This window comes from Echinops telfairi, unplaced genomic scaffold, assembly GCF_000313985.2.
Source record: "Echinops telfairi isolate 266 unplaced genomic scaffold, ASM31398v2 ScPeMD7_4;HRSCAF=17, whole genome shotgun sequence".
Lineage (NCBI taxonomy): Eukaryota > Metazoa > Chordata > Mammalia > Afrosoricida > Tenrecidae > Echinops > Echinops telfairi.
The window spans coordinates 11481398-11493344 of record NW_022103900.1 but is presented as its reverse complement, the minus strand read 5'-3'; the positions used below and the strand labels follow the sequence as shown (position 1 = coordinate 11493344).

General features: G+C 40.8%; 1 non-coding gene across 1 annotated transcript; it reads left to right on the top strand.

Moving 5' to 3' along the window:
* Nucleotides 1-401: 401 nt before the first annotated feature.
* On the top strand, nt 402-536 carry LOC115872878. Its single transcript, XR_004048086.1, has one exon. It is a non-coding gene; the product is annotated as a small nucleolar RNA SNORA5 (small nucleolar RNA).
* The last annotated feature ends 11411 nt before the right edge of the window (nt 537-11947 follow it).

The window sequence follows — 11947 nt, the reverse complement described above, 5'->3', positions numbered from 1 at the left end:
CAAGGAAATGCTTCAGTTCTGTGAGCGAGCCTGAAGGCAGACTGTTCCTCCTTAGACTCCACCTACTTCCAGCCACTCGTCCTCAGGGCAAAATGTGCTCTCCTCGGTCTGCCTTGCAGTTGTCTAAGCATTGGCCACAATGCTGGTCTGATGGTCAGAGAGAACTCAAGTGGTGTCTGAATTTACACCAAGGCTGAGTGTGAAGGTGGGGTTTCGGCTGTAGACTGCAGCCTTCTACAACCAAGGGTTTTAGAATGGAAGCTTTAATATACTTGGTAGTTAAAACCACAACCCTATGCGGATAGACAGAGAAATATATTAAAATAACAGAGGATTAATCAGTCAAGAAAGAATATGTCTCAATATGATAGTGATTTCTTAGGTGTCAAGAATTCAAATTCTGCAGCCGTGTCAAATTCAGTGCCTGCCTTGCCCATGACAGGCACTGGCCCAAAAGGCTGCCACAGAGACACTGTAACTCATGGGCCCTGTTCCTCACTGCTGAGGAGCAGAGACAACTTTTGTTACAGACATGAAGAAAAAAAAAAAAGAATTCAAATTCTTCATAAATTACATATGGAAATTCTCACTCAAGATTTTTAAAAGAAATAATTTTTACTTAGCGTTGACTAGTTTTGTAGGTCACCAAGGCAAGAAAACAGCTAAGCCTTGGTAGCCAATCTATAATAATACATTCGACTTACCGCTACAATGTATTTCCTCAATAGGGAGTTATTAATAGGCCAGTTTCCCTCTCCATAAGTTACTTCTTCTTCAGCCTCCAACACTGATACCTCAATTTTTATCTGCAGCTCAGTTACGAGTACTTGGTAGGAGAACAAAACTTCCATAGTAGAAAGATCTTTCAGCAGAATAGGTCGGCCTCCCACTGGGTTGGAACTTGCAACCTCCTTGGGGTTGCCTGGCCCAGATATTTTTCACTATCGCAAGGCCTAACGTGGTCATTATTTTCAGGGTTCACTGAAAGACTCACAAGCAAATCTGATCTAAGAACTATGTGAAAACTGGGACTTCAAATCCTGAATACCATTTCTATCAACCAGTATATTTCTAATAAGTTTTCTTCAGCCAAAAATAGCACTACACAAAAATTGAGTAATAGAAGCATATGTCAAGCTGAATTACTTAATTGTAACTCTAAATAAAGATAACAGGATGTTCAGGAAAAATTAACCTAATGATATAACACAATCCTGTGTTTAATTAACACAATAATGTTTTGCATACCAACTCCTTCAATCATTTCTAAAGCCACACTCGATCACCCAAAATAGGGTAATAAGAGTTGACAGTGGGAGGATAGTCTTCACATTCATGGTGTTTTATACCATGTCTCTAATGTCACAGGACTCCTGAAAGTGGATAAAAATGTAATAAACTATTTTTAAAACAATGACAGTAGGCAAAATTAAATCATGTTCCTGGAATCATATACAAATCCAGTGGTACGGCTAAAATCGGAGCAGCTGATTAGTCTCATTTTCCATTTAGGTTCCTAAGCATCCTTGTTACCTAGATATTGTTTTATTACCACAAATGCTTTCTGGTTTTGGTTTGTCCCACGTTTCGTACTCCTTACCTATCACATACAAAGAACTCTATGTTCTTATCAAATCCTTACAAACCCCTCTGCTAAGAAGTGATATGCACCTATTTTAATTTTGTGCCAGGTCACTGACCAGGCTGAGGTTATATCAAGCTTTGGGCCCAGCCCCAAACCTTTCTCTTTCACTACTCGGCCTCAATACATCCAACACCTGAGATTGTTTTTAAGGAAGTGTTTGCATCCAGACAGATATATGAATAACCACAAAGGGGCCAAAACATCCCAAGGCAGCCTAACAGCAATTGTTTTTAAAAGGAAAAAATATGCATATAAACAAATTTGAAAATTTTGAGAATTAAATGGCTCAGAAATAAACTAGCAGAAAAAAAATCAAAACAAGGAAATGAAGAGCATTTCATCTCAAAGCAGGAAGCAAAATTTCACAAATGTATGATCATTCCCTTACTATGACAGGCATTATTGTAAGTTACTGGCCTCAGGAAACTCCCTTTATAGAGCATTTGAAACAGAAAAACGGGCCGATGAGCACGAGACAGAAAAGAGCTGGGGACAGTTCAGCACACCAACGCCTGCACATGAAGCAACAGTAGCAAAAGGAAAACTTGGGCATTACATTGATTGTCCGAGTTCGTTTAAGTCAGGACGGTCAAAACTTATCATTTACATTAAAGTATATTGAGGCATTCAGAAATCTGTTTTTCTTGTCTGTCTCATCAAAGAAGAATTCATTCAAGGAACAGAAACACACCCAAGAGACCTCATTATCTTAGCAAATGTCCCCTGTTCACTTGCTGTTGTGTTTCCTTAGGGACTGCACAGGAAGTCCCACCCCTGCCAGAAAAGGCTGCTCACAGATACTCTGGGCATCCCCGAGATGCAGAGATTAGAAGAGAAAGCATAGAGGACTTCCGGGAGGAGGACGGACTAGTCGAAAGCGTTACTCAGACTCTTTACAACAGACACACAAGGACAAAGGAAAAAGATACAGAGGATAGCCCTGAGCACCACAGAAAAGGATGAAGATGTGGATCAAAAACCAAGAGCAGAAACAGAACAAAAGCAAATGGAGGAGGCAAATGTGTGACTTGTCCTGTGGCCTAAACTGATGTAACCCTAATCAGCTCCACTTGCTCAGGGCCCACACAAGTGCCCATCCCAGTGGCTGTTTCTCACACCTTCCAGGTGACCCGAAGTGGGCCCACCCTCCGAGCTCACCCCCCCACCCCCAGCAGCTCGGTGCACCTCCACACAAACGCATGCACTCTGCTCCCGCTCTCCCGCAGGTCAGAGCCCCATCCTGGTGCATCAAGCTCCGGGAACTCCATTGTCGTGGGAAGAGGTTTGTGAACTGCAACACGTCAGATCAGCAGAAAGCACAGTGCTCCATACGTCTGTCACCAGCCCCCCTGGGTGGGCAGGGATTCCCATAATCAACCACTTTGGCCCATGCCTTCTGGGCCTGAAAGAGTTCTTTTCCAGGAGCAAGCCCCTGGCCTCAGTGACCCTCTGAGCCTGCTAAGTACTTCTAGGTCAGGTTCCTGTGCCCAGATAACAGGCAGGCCAGCACGGACCCACTTCCACCCTAACCTGTGAGCACCTTGGCTAGCAGAGGGTGCTCGAAAGCCATCTCTTAAAATTTTTCTCCAATCTAGGTCCTGCCTGTCTCTGCCCTATTTTTCTCCTTTTGTTCTTTTATCTTCTCCCCCACCCCACCCCTTTTAAAATCATTTCTTTTTCTGTTCTCCTCTTGTCTTTCTTGTCTGCTGATCTTTTCCTTCTTTATATTATTTCGTATTTTTCTTTTCAACTCAGTGTTTTTCTTTATGACTATCTTCTGTGCTGTTCTGCCCCCAACTTTGTTTATTGTCATTTTTCTTTTTTTCTATCTTTTTCCCTTTCTCTTAACAAAGTTGTAGTTATTAAATATGCTTTCTTGCTGTCATTTGCATCTTCCATTTTGCTTGTTTTTCTATTTATATATCATTTGGTTTGTTTGCTTTTATCTCTTGGTTTTTGTTCATGTTTTCTTTATCTCACCCAAAGAGAGATAGCACACATGATCACAAGCTTCACTCACCTCTGTCTATCCTGCAGTCACACATACTGGCTAAAGTCCACTACCTACTCCTCTACCACCTGACCATTGATAAATAGCTGAAAATGCCTAACGTACTCAATTGTGCTACACAAGCAGCAAACAGCACTTCTTCCACACTAATATTGCCTCTTCTATATCCACAAGGAGAGAGGTGGTAGGCGGCTAAGGTATCACCAACATACCAGCATTCATTAAATACCAAAGCAACAGTCCTGCAATGTCTCGGAGACATCCGGGAATTTCAGTTCACATGAAAAAAACATGACCGAGTGGCTCCAACAAGTAAGTATATTAAGTTACATCAAGAAAAAGGCTCACACAGCTGTGGAAGGAGGCAAGTACCAAGTCCATGGGTCAGATGGTAGGCTCCTTGGGGGCTGATGAAGCCAAGAGCAGAAGAAGATGGCATACTTGTGGCTGCAGAGTTCAAATGAAACCAAGGTTGGCAGGTCAGGTGACAGGCTACTAACAATTTTGAGGAGTGGCAGGAAACATGACAGGTCACTGGTGCCAGTGCAGAGAACAGGAAGTGGATGAGCCAGAGGCAGGGTCCAGAAATGTATCAGGATACTAGCCCTGTCATCGTCGTAGCAGATGAGTCATCATTGATTCAATGGCCGCGAGGTTTTTTTGGTATTGTTTTGAAGTGTTGAAAAGCAAGGATGCTAGTTTGAGCACTAAGGTTCACCTGCCTCAAGCCATAGTATTTTCAGTTACCTCGCGTGCATGTGAAAGTTAGACAATGAAGAAGGAAGATTGAAGACGAATTGACACATCTGAATTATGGTGCTGGTGAAAAATACTGAAAATACCACGGACTGCCAGTAGAACCAACAAATGTTTCTGAAGCAGTTCCTCCAGAGTGCTTTTTAGAAGCAAATGCTGGTGACGTGTCCTGTACTTTGGCCATGTATCAGGAGAGACCAGACCCTGATAAAGGACCTCAAGCTGGGTAAAGTAGAGGGGCGGTGAATAAGAGGAAGAGTCTCAACAAGTTGGATTGACATCAGTGGCAGCCACAATGAGGTCGAACCTAACAGTTGTGAGGATGGCGCAGGACCAGGTCGTATTTCATTCTGTTATACAGAGGTTCCACAGTGGCCATGATGACACCTTATTTGCACGCTCTGACTGTGTCAATGTGATGGAGTAACACAGACTCTGGATGGAAGAGCCATGCTGAGTAATTTCATGTCACTATAGTAATCCTTTGCTTAACTGGGATCTTTTTCATTCTATATAAAGGTGACGATTAGGTTGTCCATCTCTTCAAAAAATTATGTTGGAATTTGGGTTGGGTGGGATAGTATATCTATCAATTGCTTTGAGTAATATTGACATTTTTATAATGTTAAATATTCCTGTACATGGGCATGGTGTATTGTTCATTTATGTAGGTCTCTTTTGATCTCTTCCTTTAGTTTTTAACTTTTTATTGTTAATTAGGTGGAGGCTTATCTTCCAGATAATCTGTTTTGTTTTCAACAACTTAAACTGCTTGTAAAACTTCCCAATAGCTTAACATAAAGTGTGTCCCCCACTTTATTTATTCTACTCTCTCATATAGAATACTATCTTCCCCTCACTCAAGTTAACACCTGTCTATTCTACAGCCCATAGTTTTCGAAACCTATTTGGCTTGATGTCCTCTTATAAGAAAAAAAAAGCAAACAAACTTTCCCAGTGACCCCCAGCAAATTAAAAATGTTGGTAGCACTGCCCATAATCCAGGATAGAGTGCTGGTATCTGTTTTGCAGACCCCCTGGATCATTCTAGGGTCCTCCTCCTCAGGGGGTAACATCACCCATTTTGGGAACCACTGCTCTGGCCTATTACATCAACCTCTTTCAACAATTTAAAGAGGTCTCATGCAGCAGAATTACCCAGTGCAATGTGTTATATTATCTCTTGACTGCTGCTTCCAGGAGCACTGATTATGGATCCAATCCAGATGAAATCACTGACAACTTCAATCCATCCTTTATTTATCATGATGTTGTCCTTTTGATCCAGTTTTGAGAATTCCGGTTTTCTTAACACTGAATTTCAAACCATACTGAAGAGTGTAGTCCTTAATCTTCAATAATGGCTTCAAGTTCTTTTCTCTTTCAGCAAGCAAGTTGTGTCATCTGAATCTCACAGGTTGTTTATGAGCTTTCCTTCAGTCCAGATCCTACATTCTTCTTCATATAATCCAGCTTCTCTGATTACTTGCTAGCCATATAGATTGAATAAGTATGGTAAAATGATACAACTCTGATGCACACCTTTCCTGATTTTAAACCCTGGGGATTCCCTTTTGTTTTAGAACTGCCTCTTGATCTAGGTACAGTTTCCATATAAACACAAGTAAGTGTCTAAAATTCCTGTTCTTCTCAAAGCCATCCACAGTTTATTGCGATCAACACAGTCAAATGGCTTGGCATTGGTAATAAAACCCAAGGAAAAGTCTGTCTGATATTCTCTGCTTTTAGCAAAGATCCATCTGACATCAGGAATGATAATCCTTGCTCCATGACCTCTTCTGAATCCAGCCTGAACTTCTGGCAGCTCCCTTTAAATGTACTGCTGTAACTTTCATTGGATGATCTTCAGCAAAATTTCATTAGCATGTGATATTGTTCTATAATTTGAGCATTTTGTTGGGTAACCTTTCTTTGGAATGGGTACAAATTGGGATTTCCTTTTTAATGATTTTTTGCTTTCTTCTTGAATGACATTCTTGATGTCATTCCCTAGCTCATTGGGTGTTCTGTCATTAGCGTTCATTGCATCAAATTTGTTTTTGAGACATTCTTAAAATTCAGGTGTGCTAGACTGAAGGTCATATATTGGCACTCATGGATTGGTTTTAATTTTCTTCAGCTTTACCTGAACTTATATATGAGCAATTGATGGTCTGTTTTAAAGTCAGCCCCTGGCCTGTGTTAGCTGCTGATACTGAGCGTCTCCTTTATCTCTTCCCGCAGATGTAGTCCATTTAATTTCTGTGTATCCCATCTGAAGAAGTCCAAGTGTATAGTTGCCATTGTGTTGTTGAAAGAGGGTATCTGTTATGAGCAAGTCATTGGTTTTGCAAAATTCTGTCATGTCATCTTCAGCTTTGTTTCTATCACCAAAATTTTATTATTCAATTACTCTTCCTTCCTCTTTGTTTCCAACTTTTATATTCCAACCGCCAACAATTATCAATGCAGCTTGATTGCAAGATTGATCAATTTCAGACTGAAGAACTGATCGATTTTGTCATCACTAGCTTTAGTGATTGGTGAATAAATTTGTATAATAGTTGTGCTGATTGCATTTCCTTGAAGGTAGGTAGTTATAATCCTATCACAGGCAGCATTGTACTTCAAGAATGATTTTGCCATGTCCTTTTTGACAATGAACATCAGGCCATCCCTTCTGACTATGTCATTGCTGGCATTGTCAATCATATGATTCTCTGAATCGAAACAGCCCACACACTAATACCTAGGGTATTGATCTTTATGAGTTCCACTTCACTTTTAATCTCCTCCAATTTCCCTAGATTCATACTTCATTCGTTCCAAGTTCCTATCACTAGCAGATTTTTGCAGCTATTTCTTCTGAAGACCCCCAAACTCCCCTCCCACAGGTTTGCCCCACTCACATCACCATGGTCAACTCCATTCCAAGAAAGTAGCGCCTCTTCGTCACCTTTTGACTACCTTCCAATCTGAGGGCCCCGTCATGAAGCACTTGGACAATGGTCTGCTGCCATTCATTAGGCCTTCAGCCTCTGACAGTGGTTGGAAGCTAGGCATAAGGATTTCAGTGACCACTTCTCTGAAGTGGGCAGCCTATTCCTCTTGTTCAGCCTGTCCTTAGTTCTGGAAGCTCCACTGAACCCTGTTCACTTCAGGTGACCCTGCTGGCATTTGAAGCACTAGTGACATAGCTTCCAGCATCACAGCAACGCACAGGTTACCACAGTGCAGTGCGACAAACTGACAGACAAGTGGTGGACAGACACACACACACACACATGCATATGCACATTTAAAAAGAAATAATGCATGAATATCATGAATCTGCATGGGGGAAGAGGGCTCTAATTTGGGGATTGATCAGTTTTGCCTTTCCAGATTACAAACCTACTTCACAAACACAATCTTCACAACAGCCTATCCTGATAAAGCGATTGATACATAGACCAATAGAACAGAATTGAGAACCTAGAAATAAACACATCCATCTATGCATAGCTAGCTTTTTAAATGTTTTTTGGGGGGTCTTCTTTTTGCATTTGCCCTCCCCTCGACTCTTTTTATAAGCATGCCAGGGAGCCACACTGAAATATAACATACCCTAGTAACATGCTTAATATGACTCAGAATCTTCTCAAGGGCTGCGGATTGTTTTTCAGTGTTTTTATTGTTGTTGTTCCTATATTGCTATCTAAGTTATTACCTGTTTACCTATGTGTCAATCTATGCTACTATGTTTGTATTTTTCTATGTGTATTTATGCATTTTTCAGGTTTTTCTTAATTACCATATATACTCGTGTGTAAGCCGAGTTTTCCAGCACATTTTTTAATCTGAAAAGGCCCCTTGGCTTATACTTAAGTGAGGTTCCCACTTACCTGTTCTCCTGTGCAGTGCGAGTGTTCTCTAGTCTCTCCTGCTCATCTGCAGGTGGCTGCAGCCCCTGTGGGTGGTTTGATGACTGCTGACATCACCGCTCATCTTTTCTTAGCCTCTGTGTTTTCAGTGCTGTCCTGGGCAAGAACCTGCCTGCTTCTGTGTGCTGGTACCTGGGGCTCACCGCATCCTTGTCAGATGAATGTCGGATGCGGCTGCTCTTCTTCTCCCACTCTTCTCCAGAGCTGTGGCCAATGACGTACTCTTTACAGTTGTACCCATGCTTAGTCACACCCCCTTGCTCCGCCCATGCATTGCTGAACATAAGTACCAGTATATCTCTGGTCTTGGATATACAGTACACTTATTTACAGTACTTAGTCAGCTATCTTTTATTTTTTATTTTCTCATTAGCCCCTATCTGGACCCAGTATTGAGTATGCTTGCATAGAGCAGCCTGTGTTAGGGCTCCTAATATACACGCTGCGTTGTGTATGCACTGTGTTATCACATGTGTTGCATTAGGACTTCCCATACTTATATGGTAACACTGTGTATGCAGTAACGCAGTGCATTCAGTAACACAGAGTGTACACAATGAGCATGTATATTATGAGCCCTAACACAGGCTGCTCTATGCAAGCAGTCATGTCATTGCATTCTGGAATATCTTCAGCCTGAATTAGGCCTCAAACTATAAAAGCTGTGTTGTATACATACGGTAAGGCAGCATATGTAGTAATGCAGCACATGCAATAACACAGCATGTATAGTATGGGCTCTAACACAGGCTGCTCTTTGCAAACATAGATGTGTCATCCCATTCTGGAATATTATCATACCAGACTCTCTAAACCCTGAATTACTGTCAGCTCCCTTTTGGGTCTCGTGGTGTCTTTTGAGTGCGATTCTTTTGGGGTGTGTCTATTTCCCGTGGGGAAGTCTATCTGTCTTGCTGCATTCTATTGCCAATTGATTTTACTTATTTATATGTATACAGGTAGTTGCCTGAACACCACCGCTTTTACTGTAAATTGACCTCTTTTAAGAATTATAACTTATTTTTGGAGTAGGGCTTACGATATATGTTGAGAATTCAATTGCTATGGCATGGCATTCTTTTTCAAAGTCTTTTATTATTTTATCCTGTTAGAAATGGATCTCAATACTTCTAATCCTGGACCAAAACAAAAACTCAGGTCATACGAAGCTGGTTTCAAACTTAAGGTTGTGTCAAGAGCAGAAGAAAGTAATAATAGTATTGCAAGTAGGGAATCTTCTGTTGACGAAAAACAAGTGAGGGAGTGGCGGGAAATGAAAGCTGACTTGGAAAAAATTCCAAAGGCAAAAAAAGCTCGATGTGGTTTAATAACTTCATCCGGGGCTGTAGAGACTGAATTGCAATAATGGGTTACGGAATGTCGTCAAAATGGCTACTGTGTGACATGCATGGGAATTCGCGTATGTGCCCTTCAAATGGCTAAAGACAACAAATTAAAAGCACCGGGCATTGGAAATGTTGTTGTATCAGAAGGATGGTGTACCCGCTTCATGAATAGGTTTGCCCTATGTTTGCGGCAAAGAACAAAGACTTCACAGAAGTTGCCAAAAGACCTTGATGAAAAAGTTATGTCATTCCATTCATTCATCCTACAACAAAGGAGGACCCATAACTATGACCTGGAAGATATTGGGAATATGGATGAAGCATCTATGACTTTTGATCTTCCAAACAACAGAACTGTGGCAAGTTTGGGAGACAAAACTTTTTCTCAGAACCACAGGAAATGAAAAAAGCCATTTCCCAGTCATTCTGTCATGTTTGGTTAATGGAACTACGGTAATCTGAAACCTGTCATTATATTTAAAAGAAAGACTTTGCCTAAAAAGGTCAAATTCCCACCATGAATTACAGCGTGTGCACATATTAAAGGTTGGATGGATGAAGACAGAACAGAAAATGGCTGGAAGAAATGTCAAATGTACAACCAGGAGCAGCCTTAAAAAAAAACCCAACATAATTGCTAGTTTGGGATCTGTTCAGAGCCCACACGTCTGATGACATAAAAAAAACTGGCAAAGTCTTCTCAAGTTATTTTGGCCGTTATTCCAGGTGGGCTTACATCTGTATCGCAGCCCCTAGATGTGTGTTTAAATAAACCTTTCAAAGACCGTGTGCAAAAGATGTGGCATGAGTGGAAGTCATCTGGTCAAGCCCAACTGACAAAAGTTGGAAATCTGATGAAGCCTGACTAGAATTGGTAGCAAAGTGGGTTCATAATGCATGGGAAGAGATTCCAGAGGACATAGTGCAACGCGCCTTCAAGAAATGTGGCCTCAGTAATGCTGAGGGTGGCAGTGAAGACAGTGCTTTGTATGAGAATGACGGCAGTGACAGTGATGACTGTGAACTCAGTGATGAGGACAGTGTCTATGCTGAGAACCTCACACCAGCTAAAGCTGAAGCTCTGTTGGGACAGACAGATGAGGATGAGGAATCCAGTTTTGAAGGATTTTAACTCGTGTGTTTTAGCTCGGTTGCTGATTGAGCTAAGGTTTTTGTACTTTTAAAGTTATTGTTGATACCATATTGTTTTTGTTGACCCTCTTTTCCACTTACAGAGCTAGTTTACTGTTTTTCTTTGAAATAAATATTCAAAAATCATTTAACCTACTGATGCCTCAATTAATGTAATTTTATTGGTATCTTTTTATTTTTAAATTTACCAGGAACTGCTGCATTTCCCACCCTAGACTTATACTCGAGTCAATAATTTTTCCCAGTTTTTGTGGTAAAATTAGGTGCCTCAGCTTATATTCTGATTGGCTTATGCTCAAGTATATACAGTAATCCTTTTCTTGGAGGTCTGTTAGAAATCTTATATCAATCCATCATTCAATAGTAATAAGCACACTTGTACATATGTTGCCAACAACATTCCCAAAACAATTTCTTTCTACTTGAGCCTTTGGTATCAGCTCCTCTTTCCACCCCCACCCCCACCCACTCTCCTGTCTTCCCATCCTCCCACTATCATGAATCCTTGATCAATTATATATTATTGTTGTTATTTGGTGTCTTACACTGTCCATTGTCTCCCTTCACCCACCTTCCTATTATTTGTCCCCCTGGGCGGGGGCTATATATCTAAATTTAATTAATTTATTTTCTTACCTCTCTCTCCTTTTCCATCCTCCCTCACCCCAGCTCCTCCATAACCATCCAAGTCTGTTTTTTCGGTATGAAAACCATTTTTCCTTTTAGAACAGTGGTCTCATACAATATTTGTCTTTAGGGAATCGACTAACTTCTATACCTTATTTGCATGCTCCCATCCAGTCATTTGGTTAAAGTTACCAAGACAATTGATAGATCTTCCTTGCCAAGTAATTTTACTTCATCACAAGAGGGACAGAAAAGAAGAAATGATGGAAAGAGAAAATACAGGGAGGTGGGATAAATCATGGTATATTAAGGGGATTGCAATGGATGTGTTAAAACAATTGTCCTTAAATTATTGAATGTAAAATTAATCTGCTCTGTAAATCTTCAACTTATTCACAATGAGAAGTTAAAAAATACAGTGATAACATTATATTTATAACTTCTTGACAGGCTTATCAGCTTTCAAAAGTAAGTAATCTATCAATGG